Source organism: Chaetodon auriga, chromosome 11, assembly GCF_051107435.1.
Source record: "Chaetodon auriga isolate fChaAug3 chromosome 11, fChaAug3.hap1, whole genome shotgun sequence".
In the NCBI taxonomy this organism is placed as follows: domain Eukaryota; kingdom Metazoa; phylum Chordata; class Actinopteri; order Chaetodontiformes; family Chaetodontidae; genus Chaetodon; species Chaetodon auriga.
Genome location: NC_135084.1, coordinates 24,109,498 through 24,124,290, shown reverse-complemented (window position 1 = coordinate 24,124,290; position 14,793 = coordinate 24,109,498). Strand labels below are relative to the sequence as shown.

The following is a 14,793-nucleotide window of genomic DNA, read 5'->3' as shown; positions in this document are numbered from 1 at the left end:
AGTTTGCAGGTAAATAGGTAAATGAACAGGCCAGAAGAGGAAAGAAACCAGAATCAGGATGAAACTGTGACAGCTTTCAAATGCACTCAGCAGCCACCTGCCTGCAGCATCGGTGTTGTGGCTTTTGTAGTTTTTAATAATCTTTTGATTAGTTTTAACTCTTTACTCGTTGAAAAAGTAACTTGTTGCTTCACTCGTTCTGTTACTTTCATCACTCGGTGCCGAAGCTGCTTTTAAACTGGCTCCAGATGTTAAATACATCATCTGTATTTCACAGTAGTACAGACAGAACAACAAGCTGCCAGATGAGGCGTTCACTGCCCATCAGCAGGCGTCACGTCGTTAACTCCACACACGCACACACGATCAGCTCGTTAAGATGCTGCTGATGACAGAGTCGGCTGTGTGAGTTAAACACTGCGCGCACACACATACCACACACACACATACTACACACACACACACACACACACACAGTAAAACATTGTTTCCATTAAAGTCAACAACATTAATTTGTTCCTGTGAGATGTTCAAGTTTTTCAGATTTATTGGAGATGAAGAGTTGGATGAGAAACAGATGAAGTTCTGAAAACTGTCTGTGGAAAAAAAAGGAACTGATTGACGATCAATATCAGATCATTTCCAGATCAGATGAAATGACTGATCAATACTGATCAACTCTTCATCTTTCTCTTTTACAGGTTTTTGATTCTGGATTTGAAAGACGTCAGAGAGACACCAGCAGCTGCTGAGACTCAAACCATGACACGTTCTCCATACCTCCCATCACTCCCATCACTCCCATTACTCCCATTACTCCCATTACTGCCATTACTGCCATTACTGTCATAGCTCTTGTGTCAGAGGACAGAGGGGGGATCTGCATTGTTCTGGAGCAGCTGGACATTGTCTTCGTCTTTCCGCTCTGCAGGGAGATGATAATCTGCTCAACAGCTGCTGTGTGTGTGTGTGTGTGTGTGTGTGTGTGTGTGTGTGTGTGTGTGTGTGTGTGTGTGTGTGAGACTTACTGTGTGTGTGTTTCTATCATTGTGAACCAGCTCTGAACTCGTTTTTCATTGTTTCTTCTTATTTGATGATTGATTGTTTTTGGGACATCATCAGTGGAGATCTGTGACACGTGACCTGCAGTGTCTTCCTGTCTCTGTCTGTGATTACCTGAGAGGAGACAGGTGAGTCTGAGCAGACCTCTGCAGCTACACCTGTAAACAAGACTCCTACAATCTCAGCTCAGCCCTTGTCTCCAGTCTCCCTCCCCCGTCTTGGACCTCCGCTCAGCTCGTCCCTGAATCGTCTCTGGTCTCCCTGTTGCTCCTGTCCTCTCCTGTCCCTCCTCTGTGTTAACGAATGCACATACAAAAAAATCACAAAACAAACAACAAAAGCAGTAAGCAAACAAACAGTAAGAAGGAGTCTTCAGTCTTTAAACATGGATGCTCTGAAACAGCCTGCTGTGACCACCTGTGCTGGGAAGTAACTGAGCACCAGGTGCAGCAGGCAGGTGATGTGTTTTCATCTCGTGCCACATTATGCTTTTTATCGTTTGTTTATTACCATTTGTTCCTCTAGTCTCTTTGTTTTTTTTAATGTTTTTATCATCTTATCTGACTGTTAAAATAAGTATTCTTTGGGGCATTTTTCCAGTACAGGAAATGAGGGGAGGATTTTCATGTCTTTCCTTCTATTTTTATGTCCTTCTTCAGTGTAAGCTGTGTTATTTGCCCTCTCTCAGTCAGGTCCAGTCTGCTGACATATGAAACTTCACTGTATCCATCCAGTGTTTTGGTGTAAATATAGACGAGTTCAAACTGAAACAGTCTGTAGATGCAACAAACCACCTGCAGACAAAACTGAGGGACCGTGACGCTTTGAACCACCTGCAGACAGAGCCGAGGGCCTCTGGAGACCTCTGCTAAATAACTCTAGAGTTGAATTCATAAATGAAATGTGAACTTTTTTTGTCAAATAGAGAGAAAACTGTACAGAGTTTGGTTGGTGGCTGTGGGGTTTGTTCTGTGGGAAATTCAAATCTAACTTTTCTGAGAGGAGTTTATCAGAGAGGTTTCGTATCACACGGCAGCCGCAGAGCCACAGAGCCTCTCTGCTCGACACGAATCAAGACAAAAATAACCCAGAACTCCTTCAGACACCACAGAAGAAGAGTGTGTGCACTCAGACTGTAGAAACAGCTCAGAGCCGTCAGGACTTCACATTCAGCTCAGAGTGAACAAACCAATCACATTCACATTCAGGACCCGGTGAGATCACATGACACACACACACACACACACACACACACACACACACACACACAGTGTCTCTCTCTCTCTAGTTTGGAACTTACTGCCATCTGCTGACCACTGTCTCTCCTCCACTCTGTCTCTCTCTCTCTCTCTGTCTGTCTCACGCTGAGTCTGTCTCAGATGTCTTTGTGTATCACGAAATCTCATTCTGTCTCAGTCTATTTCTGCTGTGTCAGGTGTTTCAGATGTCTCTGTCTGTCTTGTTTTGTCCCATGCATCTCAGTCTGTCTCACACTACATCTGTTTCAGGTGTCTCAGTCTATCTCAGGTGTGTCAGGTGTCTCTGATGTCCCACTCTGTTTCAGATGTCTCAGTCTGTGTCACACTGAGTCTGTGTCTGGTGTCTCGTGTGTGTCAGGTGTCTCAGATGTCTCAGTCTGTCTCAGATATCTCAGTCTGTGTCATTTTTGTCTCATGTATCTCAGTCTGTCTCAGGTGTTTCAGTCTGTCTCAGGTGTCTCATGTGCCTCAGGTGAGACACACAGTCACAGCAGAGGCTGTCACTACAGGTAAAACATAACTGGCCCTCAGTCATTTGGAAAAGTTCTGCATTCAACATGTTACTTCAGTTAAAGTACATAAGTATTATCAGCTTAGCATCACAGTATGTGAAAATAATCACAGTATGTGAAAATAATAACTTTACCTGCAAAGTAACTAAAGTTCAGTGAAGCAGAAAATTCAAATGCTGAAACTTTATTAACAAACAGTGAACAGTGTTGACTCTGGTCACTGTTCACCACCATGGACTCCACCTGTAGAAGCTGCGTGACGTCAGCACGCAGGACGCGTGACGGAGGAGGAGGGGGTGTTAAAGGGGGGATCGGGATTCCTGAGGATTACCCGTCATGCCCCGCGGGTAAAGATGGCGACAGCTGAGCAGGGCAGCAGAACAACTTTATTCGAGCGGCTCTGAGTGGATTTTCTTCCGTCGGTCGAAGCGTCTCGGTCGGCTGCTTCTCCTCCGGCTGCCGCCTTCCCGCTCGGATCTCCTCCACAGCCGGACCTCAGCGCTCCTCCCCGGCCTCGGATCGGTTCGGAGCCCCCTCCCTCGCTCCTCCCTCCCTCCTCGCCCCATCGGAGGAGCAGACCGGAGCTCCGGCTAAAGTTTCCTCTCCTCTCCGCTCTCTGGGATTTGTTTGTGGAGGTAACCCGGGCCGAGGCGCGCTACCCGGCCGCACAGGTAAGCCGTAGATCCGGAGGGGTGTGTGGACGTGACCGGCTCAGATGTGTCGTTTTATTCGGTGTCGGTCAGTGTGTGACAGTTGGGTGCAGCTTGTTGTGCGATGAACTGGGCCACAATCAGACCCGCAGCAGGTCTGAGCGGGTTTGTGTCGGTTTAACGGACTGTCGGAGGGTGGTGTCGGTACGGTTTTCAGGGCCGGACGGAGTCCCGCCGGGTGTTTGTCGTGTGTGTCCCCTGTCAGCCTGTCAGACAGAACTGAGGGTGTAGTGCTTGTCCGTAGCAACATGAACCTGGCACCTGTGGCGAGTGAACACCACAGAATCATTGTGTGTGTGTGTGTGTGTGTGTGTGTGTGTGTGTGTGTGTGTTTCTTCCTGCCTCCTACATTGACACACTTTGTTCGCTTCATCACATCTACCTGCACTTCACCACCAATGACAAGGCTGGACCTGGGCAGACCAGCCTCCCAGGGGCCCCAGACCCTCAGGGCACCTGAAGCCTCAGATTCAGGGCCCTCTGACCCTTGGGGCCCCTGAAGCCTCAGAGTTTGAAGCTGCTGGTGTGTTACTGATGGTAGAAACGTGCTGCTGCATCAGAGATGGAGCTCACACTGTTTGCTCAGCGTTCTGGTTTTATGCCTTAAAGCCACAGATCTGATTGAGATTCAGGTGTTTTCACTCATAAATGAAGTCTTGATTGAAAGTACTATCGTTTCTTTGTGGCGTCATAATGAGTGTAAACATCATCTGTTATTAATGTTGATGCTGAAAAAATCTGAGAAACAATTGAAATGTAAAAACTTTTGTTTGTTTGCCAGAGAATGAAGCTTTTGGTACATGACTATTAATAATTATAATCCATCCATAGTTAAAAAAATCCTCAGAGGGAGGACGTCGTGGTGGATGAACGGCTCAGAGACAGGGGGTCGTGTCCCGTGTGAAATCAAAAGTCAACTTGAACTTCCTGTTTTTAGACTCGTGTTTTCCCTTCCTTGTATTATTTTCAGGTGTGAGTCCCTCTGTGGTGAGTTCAGGTGTCAGATGGGCCTTTTCACTGCGCTGACCACATGTCTGAAAGGCTTTCTGCCTAAAAAGACCTGCAACTTCAAATGTTTAGTGCTTTAAAGCAACAAGCACTAGCCAATCACTGCATAGGAGGGCGGGGCTACCAAAAACCAACTAACTCAAGCTGTGATTGGACTGCTTTCCTTCCACTCAGAGTTGGACTCTGTCAGGACTGCACAGGCCACCTGATGGCTGCTGGTTCCTCCTCTGCAGCATCACCTTCATCACTGACAGCTGCTGAGTCACATGTGTTGCACTGTGGGGTTGATAGTAGAGAGTGGAAACACACAGGCCTACACACACACAGACACAGACACATGTGTGTGTCAGAGTTCACCTGTCCTACAGGTAACTGTCCTCAGGTGTTCTTCTATTTGAAACTCTGTTATCAGCTTTGAACTCTGCTCACACTTCAGGTGTGGTGACCTTTGACCTCACACAACCTGAACACACCTGAGTCTTTCATTGATTTGAATGTATTTAGACAAACGTATTGATCCTGCTGCAGCAGCACAACAACAGGTGCACAGTGTATATGAAAAAGGAGTATTTGTACACGCAGTACACAGCGGAGTGGATGAACTGTTGAGCCGTTCAGCAGAAACTGATCACTGATTAATGAATGAATTAATTAATCCTAACCCTACAAGACAGGACAGAGTGAGGAGTGTAACGTCTGAACACACGCAGCAGAAGAAGAACTTTGAATCAATCAGAGCTGAAACTCTTATTTTCTATATTCATCAGATTAGTCTATAAAATGTTTTGTCAAAGAGCTTCAGATCACTGAGTTTACAGACGTGACACAGGAGAGAGCAAAGGCCATTTTCGCTGACACCATTTATTATGAGTGTTTCTGTCTCTGCCTCTCCTGCCAGTCTGGGTCACAGCTGTAATGAACCTGCAGGCGACTCGTTGGGTTCTTTAGCAGAGCAGTGACAGCTCGTCAGTATAATTGAGCCACAGCAGCATCAGACCTGAGGAGCAGCTTATTGATCAGATATTGATCTGCTCCTCTCATGTTTGCTCTGTCAGAGGTCTTCGGGTTCAGGCTGGTTTGTGGTGAACTGTGGGACTGGCGGCTGTCCACCAGACAGCCAGGTAAAACTGAACGTATCACCTGTGGGACACTGAGGTGATGTCAGGTCCAGTCAGGTGTGTTGGGCAGCAGAACTGCCTTCAGTTGAGTATTTCAAACCTTCACAGGTATTTTCTGACATGAGAAGTGATCACACATGAGATGTTGTGCGCACACGTGATTGTCAGATGTTTCTGTTTGAGTTCAGGTGTGTTGTCTCCTCAGGTGATCTCAGCTCAGCCATGAGTCTGTCTGATGAACTGAAACATGGTAGCAGGACAGTTTGTCCAGCAGAAATGCACAGACTGACCTTTGGTGATGGAATCAGACGCTCACATTAACTCTGCTGGACAGACGCTGCGTTCAGGATGTTTAGAGACCGAGTGACTTCCACATTAACACGGACGACCTTCGTCTGTGACCAGCACAGACGTCTCTGCTTCACTGTCAAAGTCATAAATCAGCCCCATCATAACTAAATATATCAGCAGGACACCCAAAACGCTGTGGAAGTGATACTGAGCTCCTTACTGTCATCAGATCTCGTGACTCAAACCAACAACGTGTTCGTGCGTCTCTCTTTACTGCCCGACTTCCTGTCTGTGGCTCTCAGCCCATTGGTTCCTGCTGAAGACGTTAACCTTTGTGTGTGGGACTGAGTCTGAATGAACACAGTGATCATGATGGTGATGAAGGAACATGTCAGCCAGAGCATCAGTGTGGCTCAGATCATTTACTGCAGCTGGTCACAGGTGAGAGTATCATGATTGGGTATGAAAGGGGCATCCCGGAAAGGCTCAGCTGCTCACAGCGAGGATGGAGCGAGGTTCAACACTTTGAACACATGATTGGATGAAGGAGATGAACACATGGACTCAGAGACGCTTCAGGAAACACAGTTTGATTGTTAATGATTCTGGTTTAATTGATGTTTTCCAGACTGTGTGAACATGAAGCCTGATTAATGTCGGAGAAGCAGAAGAGTTAAAGGAAACGAAAACATCATCAAATTATTGTGATGCTGTGATTGAAAGACGCTTGTGTTATTATGGTATTGATTTCATTCATAGCACTGTGCAGCTTACTGCGCTGTTGCTAGGAAACAGCTGAGTCTGTGTTTCTTTATGATGTCAGCAAACACTGACAGGAAATGAGGTAATGGTTCTTCATCAGCAGTTTGATGTGGTCTCTGCTGGTCTGCGCTCTGCTGGTCTGGTCTGGACTCGGCTCTACTTTTCTGGTCTCTGCTGGCCTGGTCTCGACTCTGCTGGTCTGGTCTCTGCTGGTCTGGCCTCTGCTAGTCTGCACTCTGCTGGCCTGGTCTGGTCTCTGCTGGTCTGGTTTTGCTGCTGCTCTGGTCTCAGCTGGTCTGGTCTGGACTCTACTCTTCTGGTCTCTGCTGGTCTGGTTTTCTGCTGGTCTGGCCTGGTCTCTGCTGATCTGGACTCTGCTGGTCAGGTCTGGCCTCTGCTGTCTGTCTGTTTTCCACTGAGCTGTGTGTCCTGCTGTGTTCACCTGCTCAGGTGTGTGTTTCCATCTCAGGTAAAGACTGACTGGTTTCTGTTTCAGCGTGTTTGATTTCACCAGGTGTCTCACTGCTCTGTCACACGAACGACCTCAGACCGAAGCCGCGTCCCAGTTCCATTCTGGACACCGAGTCTACACAGAGACAGCATCTACTTCAACAGAGACAGTACTCACTAAGTACTCACAGGTAGTACTCCCTAAAGGCAGACGGGTACTGCTTCAGACAGACAGTACTCACATGAGACAGACAGTTTCTGCTGGAGACACAGTATCAAATAAAGGCATCAGTTGTTGTCCAGATCAAAGTGGTCGCCCTGAGGACAGCGGTTGCTACTAAAAGGACAGTAGTCCCTCTGAGGAAGATGCTGGTCGTCACAGTGAGGGTGGTAGCTGTGAGGAGGAGGACGGCAGTGTCTCTGATGAAGACGATGGTCACTGCTACATCCTCATACAAAACGAAACTTTATTAGCACGACAGGGCAGAAACGCCTTCAGCACAGTGATATGAGCAGTAAACTCATGAGGACAACGTGAGACGTCTGAAGACAGATTATTTATGGAGGCCGACACGGTTTGCGATTTCGTTCTCAGATGTGTTGTTTTTCTCCGAGCAGGCCTTTCTGTGTCGCCATATATATTTTATTAACGTGAAGTCGCTTCGTTGTTTTTGCTTCAGCGGAGCAGAAACCTTCCTCTGTGTGCTCAGCTGAGTCAGCAGAGTCCAGCTGGATCCACATAGTCCACCTCCTCAGGTTCAGACCAGGTACGTCAGTCAGTAGCTCATTTGGTCAAGTGTCTGATTAAAGGTGGAAGAGGACGTGAAGAAAACAAAGGTGGCATGATGGAAAGAGGAAATGTGGAGGAAATTACAGAAAGTCAAAGGTCGTTATTAGAAAATAAGGTAACAGGATAAGAGGAGAAGAAGACAAGAGGAGGCGCAGGACAAAAGAGGAAATGAGCAGGAAGTAACAGAAGGAGGCAGTGAGGCAAAGAGGTAGTGTGGAGGGAATTAAGGGATGTAGGAGGAAGAGGAGGAAGCAGGAAAATGGAGCACATAAAGGCAGCGAGGTGGAAGTGAAGGAAACATGAGGTGGTGATGGATACAAATGTTAAAGAAGGAAAGGAAGGAGGGAGTGTGAAGGAGATGAAAGATGAAAAGCAGGAGGACACAGTGATGAAAGAGGAGGAAGTGAGGAAAGGATGAAGTTAAGAGGGAGGTAGTGGACAAAGGAGGAAATGAGGGGAAGTAACAAAAGGAGGTAGAGAGGGAGTGCAGGACAGGGGACGGTGAAGGACAGAGGCCGGTCAGTGTTTGACGGTGCTGAAGGTGAAGATCAGGGTCAGTAAACTGTCTGATGGCTTGTTGTTTTTCTTGGAGAAGAATGTTTGTCATTGGTCGACTTTATTTTGGAAAACAGACCAAATGTTGTTCATGTTTTATTCATGTGCTGGACAGACGTGATCTCTGAGTGTGTCCTTAACTCGTCCTCTCCGTCCTCGTCTGTTTCATGTTGTCTCACTACGAACAGACTTTATTACTTTCACATTGAATCTGCAGTTTATCGCGAAATGTTGAAGGTGGAGCCCTGATGCAGGTAAACGTCTCTGGATCCAAACTCAGGTGCGTTTCTCATGTTTCAGCCCGACGTGACGTCGTCAAACGTCTCGTTCTGTCCGACTGTGGACGTTCAAACTGCAGCAGCGCTTCATAATCAGACCGCCGCCTCAGCTTGTGGGTGGAACAAAGGAGCCTGGTCCAGAGTCAGAACCTGGTCCAGAGGACCAGAGACAGAGCCTGGTCTGAAGTCAGACCATGGGTCAGAGTCAGAGCCTGGTCCATAGGACCAGAGTCAGAACCTGATTCAGGGGACCTGAGTCAGAACCTGGTCCAAAGTCAGAGCCTGGGGTCTTCAACCAGCTGATTGGGTTGCAGCTGCTTTCAGTAAAAAAAACAAAACAAAACTAGTTTTAATTTTCCAAATGTATCAACGTGTTTCTGTTTCGCAGTTGGAGGAAGTACTCAGATCCTTTTACTTATGTGAAAGTACTAATACCACACTGGAAAGTGAAAGTACTGTTCCAATCAAAAGTCCTGCTTTGGCAATATCACTAAAGAAAAGGTATGACAGGAAAATGTACTGAGAAGTATTAAAAGTACTCAATGCCAAAAAATGCGTGTATACTGATGTTTTATAACAACACATATACAGTATTTTTGTGTGTGTGTGTGTGTGTGCGCATGTGTGTGTGTGTGGATGGGATTACATGGCACAGGGGTTTATCTCTGCTCAGAGAGGATTATGGGTAGGATGAGCTGGGGGGGGGCTGACTTTCCTGTTGTCTGATTGGTTGATGTCATTCCCTCCTTCCTCTGTGTGGAAAGACAAACTAATCAAAGCTGAACTGGAGTCAGAAGTACTGGTACTGCAGTTAACACAGTGAATACTGCAGTAACGTGTCTGCTTGACGTCACTAACAGACTGCATGTCTTCATCAGAGGTCGACGTAGATTTGTTTGATTGATTTTACTGTTGGGCTTTGGTGAGATTCTCCCTCTTTCTCCCATAGGCATCAATAGACGTGGCACCAAGCGTTAGGGCGTTGGTGTTGAGGCGTCATCACTCCTCGTTTGTCGCTTCTTTGGGTTTACGTAACAGGAAGTGAGTGTTGTGACTTCCTGTTAAAACTTCCCGACTCCGGTTTGGTGATTTTCATGGTTTTACTTCCACTGGGGATTGACATGCGTATATTTATCTTTTAATTGTGTTTCTTCTTTAATTGGCTGATGTTCGTCGTTCTGGTACAAACTGTGCCTTAAAGTATTCGTCACACAGTAAATCTCAGCGTAAGAATGGATGGTGTCAGTGTTGATGAGACGTTGTGAGTCTGAATAATGATGCAAAACAACAAAAGTTAATATTCATGGCTCATCGCTGCTCTTCTTTGAATGGGATGAATACAAGCAGAGATTATAATGCAGCTCAGCCTCGTTCGTCTGTCTGACGCTGACCTGAGACGCAGATCCTGAAGCTCCGAGTCTGTTCAGCCTGGACCCACATGTCCGACCTGACGGGTCCAGATGGGCTCAGGTTGGGTGTCCACGCTCTTAACACTGACACACCTGCTGTCACTAGTTACTGCTGCTGAGCTGTGATTGGACAGTGACTCTCTAGGGGCAGGGCTTAGTGGAATCATTGTCAGCCACTGACCTCCTGCAGCCCGCCCAGTTTTTGCTGTTTAATGAGGAACCAGCTGATTTGTCCGACAACCTACAACATGAAATCACTGAGCTGCAAAGCAACGAGCTGCTACTGAGAGCAGCTCTGTTCAAAACTGACCCAAACCTGGAAAACCAGCATCAGCATCATCATCATCATCATCACCACCACCACCTCCATCACCTGACATCAGACGCCTCATCAAAGAGAAGCAGTTCAGCCCTCACAGAGATTAGAGTGATCTAAGTGTTCAATAATTTAGCATGGCCCTCGAAGGACGTTATAAACACTGAAATCGGACAGACGGACGGATAGACAGGCAGTTATCTGTGTGTTCTCGGTGCAGTCACTGGATTTCCCAGCATGCCATCTGCTACAGTTTGACCTTCAGTTGGAGGTGAGTGTGTGTTCAGGCGTCGCTGATGTCAGCGGCAGGTTGTCAGCTGGACACTTCGTTTCCTTTCATAGACGCTTTGTGCAGTCGTTCTTTCAGACAAACAGACGGACGTGACTCAGCCGGCGCACGCACACACACGCACACACACACACACACACACACTCACTCTCAGCAGGGTGTGTGTGTGTGTGGGCAGCCGGTTAGTTTCCGCTCAGATTGAAACTGAAGCGTCTCTGTTGTGATTCTCCTCTCGATGGTTTTTGCATTCAGGACTCAGCAGAGATATTCAGGTCTTTAGCTAATGCACACCTGTCGACATTAAAAATGTGTGTGTGCATAGACGTGTGGTACACACAGACACACACCTCCTCTCTTTGATTTGTTTTCAGTTAGGCTTTTTAAATCTGTCGTAGAGGCATCATGTTTGGTTATTAAAATGAAGAGACGAGGACTTTCAGCTCTGAACCTGCAGATACTTTTCTGACAGACTGGTGTTTTGGCAGGTGAGCAGCTGAGACTCCTCACCTGAGCGTGGTAGTGACTCATGCAGGCAGCAGACTGTTTCAGTGTTTGCACGGTGGCAGGTCTGACTTGGGTAAATGTTGAGCAGCCTCTCGGCTTCTCTCTGTGACGATGCTGATGAGTAGCTGTGGAGTTTTGTTCTAATAAGGCTAATGGCTTCACCTGGCAGGCTGCCTGCAGTCACCCAATGCTGATCAGGCTGAGGCTGTGCCTGCAGACAACACTGAGGGAATAGAGTTTCCCCCGAGCTGCAGGCTCAAACTGAAGAATCAAGCGGTTTCTCAGACAAAATCCTCATGTTGGTTATTTAAAAGTTCACTTCACCCAGTTTTAAAAGAGCATTTTCTCTGCATTACATGCCAATAATTCTGATTTCATCAAATCATTTATTAATGTTTTCCAAACCTCTGTGTGTTTTTAGCTGTTAGCATGTCTTTAGCCTGGATTATTAGGTGTCGGTCTGTTAGTCTGTATTTTCAGGTGTTGGTCTGTTAGTCTGTACTTTCAGGTGTTGGTCTGTCATTAGTCTGTATTTTCAGGTGTTGGTCTGTCATTAGTCTGTATTTTCAGGTGTTGGTCTGTCATTAGTCTGTACTTTCAGGTGTTGGTCTGTTGTTAGTCTGTATTTTCAGGTGTTGGTCTGTTGTTAGTCTGTACTTTCAGGTGTTGGTCTGTTGTTAGTCTGTATTTTCAGGTGTTGGTCTGTTGTTAGTCTGTATTTTCAGGTGTTGGTCTGTCATTAGTCTGTACTTTCAGGTGTTGGTCTGTTGTTAGTCTGTATTTTCAGGTGTTGGTCTGTTAGTCTGTACTTTCAGGTGTTGGCCTGTCTTTAGTCTGTATTTTCAGCTGCTGGCCAGTTGTTAGCCTGTATTTTCAGTCGCGATCCCGTCTTGAGCCTTTGTTTTCAGCCCTCTCTGCAGGCTGACTGACAGCAGGTATTGACTGGTGTTTTTCCATCTGGCCGTCTTGTGTTTCAGGTTATTAGAGGCCTGAGGCTCACATGCCCAGAGGAGGAGGAAGAGGACTGAATGTGTGAGCGGCCACAGCAGAGAAGATGAAGAGTTTTCTTTGCTGACGTGTAAGGTGAGGAACACACACACACACACACGGTGGCCTTGGCTCTTTTCTCTGTTTCAAACAGTTCATTTTTTACTTCCACGTTTTTTTCCGAGTGTCAGAATCAGGTTCATGTTTTTCAGGTCAGTTCATCAGTGATGATGTTGGTTTCATTGTGAGCACTGATGAAAAGATCTGACTCAAGTTATTATCCACTTGAGTGCAGTGAGAGTTCGCCATCTCTCGCACTGACTCATGCTTTATTATGTATCAATAGAAAATAGTTCCTCAATTGTGGCTTTTACTCTCTAAACCTCAAAGAAATGGATGCACATGATGTGTGCCAAATGTGACAAATTTCCTAATAATAAGATGTGTTTTGTTTAAAAGTCTGTTAATACGCCCAGGCCTGGCCGATGGAGCCAAAGATCTTCTGTCACAGTGTGAGTAATTTTAGATCATGGGAACAGTATATGTCACAGTATAGTAACTGTTTTGTCAATTCAATTAAGAAACGGTTTAAAATATCCGTTTCATTCAACCCCGCTTCCGTAAAGGTTGGGACGCTGTGTGAGACCTAAATAGAAACAGACTGTGATGATTTGCAAAACCTTGAAACCCCGTATTTAACTGAAAGTTGCACAAAGACAACATATCAAATGTTGAAACGGAGAAATTTCATTGCTTTTTGAAAATGATATCCTCAACACTACACGTTGAAACAGTGGCCACAAAAGACTGGAAAAGTAGTGAAATGCTGAAAGAAGACAGCAGGTGGGACATCTCACAATGAATCAGGTTACCTGGCAACAGGTGAGTCACATGATTGGGTATAAAAAGAGCATCCCAGAGAAGCTGAGTCTGTCTAAAGTGAAGATGAGGAGGGGTCGAAGACTTTGTGACAGACTGCACTGACAAACACTTTAAGAATAATGTTTCTCAACGTGAAACTGCAAAGAATTTGTGGATTTCATTGGTTATAGAACATAATGTCTTTTAAAGATTCAGGGAATCTGAAGAAATCTCTGAACAGGGACAAGGCTGAAGTCAGATATTGTCTGGCCGTGATCTTCAGCCCTCACACGGCTCTGCATCGATCCTGTCGTGGACGTCACTGCATGAGCTCAGGAACACTTCAAAAAACCACCGCGTGTGAACACAGTTCATCACTGCAGCCACAAATGAAATGAAAAAAACAATGTGAGCTGTCCGTGATGAAAACAAACACTTTCAGTGGACAAACACTGATGGCGCCCAAACGCACAGAGGGTTTATGTTGTAGCCTGTTTTCTGGCTGCTGGCTATGGCGCTTTTGATCAGTACTGGACCAGTTTCAAAAAATTGTTGTTTCACTTACGTGCAGAAACATGGGAGAGTTAACATACATAAACACAGATAATACTCGTCCAGAATTCCTCCCGTTGAAGTCATCTAGAGCACGTGGACCAGGATCAACTGGAATCAATACGCACAATGTCACTTCGATTGAAAACGAAATGTAGGTCAAGATGAAACGAGCACATAATTCAACAACATGGCATATAATACAAAAAAAAATAGATATTTGAATGGTTCAAACTCGTGTTCCAAAAACCCAAGATGGTGGCTATCACAATGCCAGACTCTTCAGACGCTCGAGAAGTGTAGTCCAATGACCAATGGGTGGTGTCACAGAGGGTTTTGACATGGCAAGACGTGGTTAGCAGTCTTGCTGCCCAAATCGCATTACCTTGTGAGGCAGCTGGATTCACGAGATCATGAGATCATGTGTGAATCCATAGCCTGCCCCAGAGCCATCTTTTCCCCAGGATAACAAAATCATGAGCCGCTCTACTCTGCTTGGCTGGTACTCGTTGCCTTTGTTGCTTGGGTTTAGTGGGATTGGTCAGGATTAGGGTAAGAATACCAGGGTAAGGCCACCAGAGGCAGAGTAGAGCGGGTCATGCCTTGACCAAAATCGCTGCTCTGAGTATATTGTGGAGACACTAAGAGTTAGTTCACACGGTGGAGACGGTGTTGTGTTCCCTGTGCTGCTGTAACACTACAAATTTCCACACTGTGGGATTATAAAGGATTATTTTACCTTGTCTCATACGCAGCCTTCTGGACAGATGCTGGTCCATGATATGAGATACACTGCAGTCTTTCCTCCACCATGGTTCTACGCAGGAGCACGAAGGAGGTGCTGCTCACACCTTTTAACATTTCTAAAAAAGAAATCAAGAGTGATGTCTCTTGAGTAATCCACAGAATACAGCAGCTGTGTCCTCATGTCTTCTCCGGTTTCTCTGGATTCACCCTCGGGGAGGCCGCAGGTTTATTAACACCTAATGACCCTGCCATGTAACCACGGCAACTGATTAAAGCGTGAGCTGCATGATGAGTCTGATGCTCTGAGGCTACAGAGTTGTCTGTGTGTGAGTG

At 46.2% G+C, this 14,793-nt stretch overlaps 1 protein-coding gene across 2 annotated transcripts in view; it reads left to right on the top strand.

Annotated features, from left to right (window-relative positions):
- Positions 1–3,155: 3,155 nt before the first annotated feature.
- Positions 3,156–14,793, top strand: part of tjap1 (tight junction associated protein 1 (peripheral)) — a 35,504-nt gene continuing 23,866 nt past the window's right edge. For both annotated transcript variants that reach the window (XM_076742961.1, XM_076742960.1), the window contains exons 1-2: positions 3,156–3,504; positions 12,291–12,396. The gene's annotated coding sequence lies outside the window, so the exon portion shown is untranslated. The remainder of the gene's footprint in view (positions 3,505–12,290; positions 12,397–14,793) is intronic.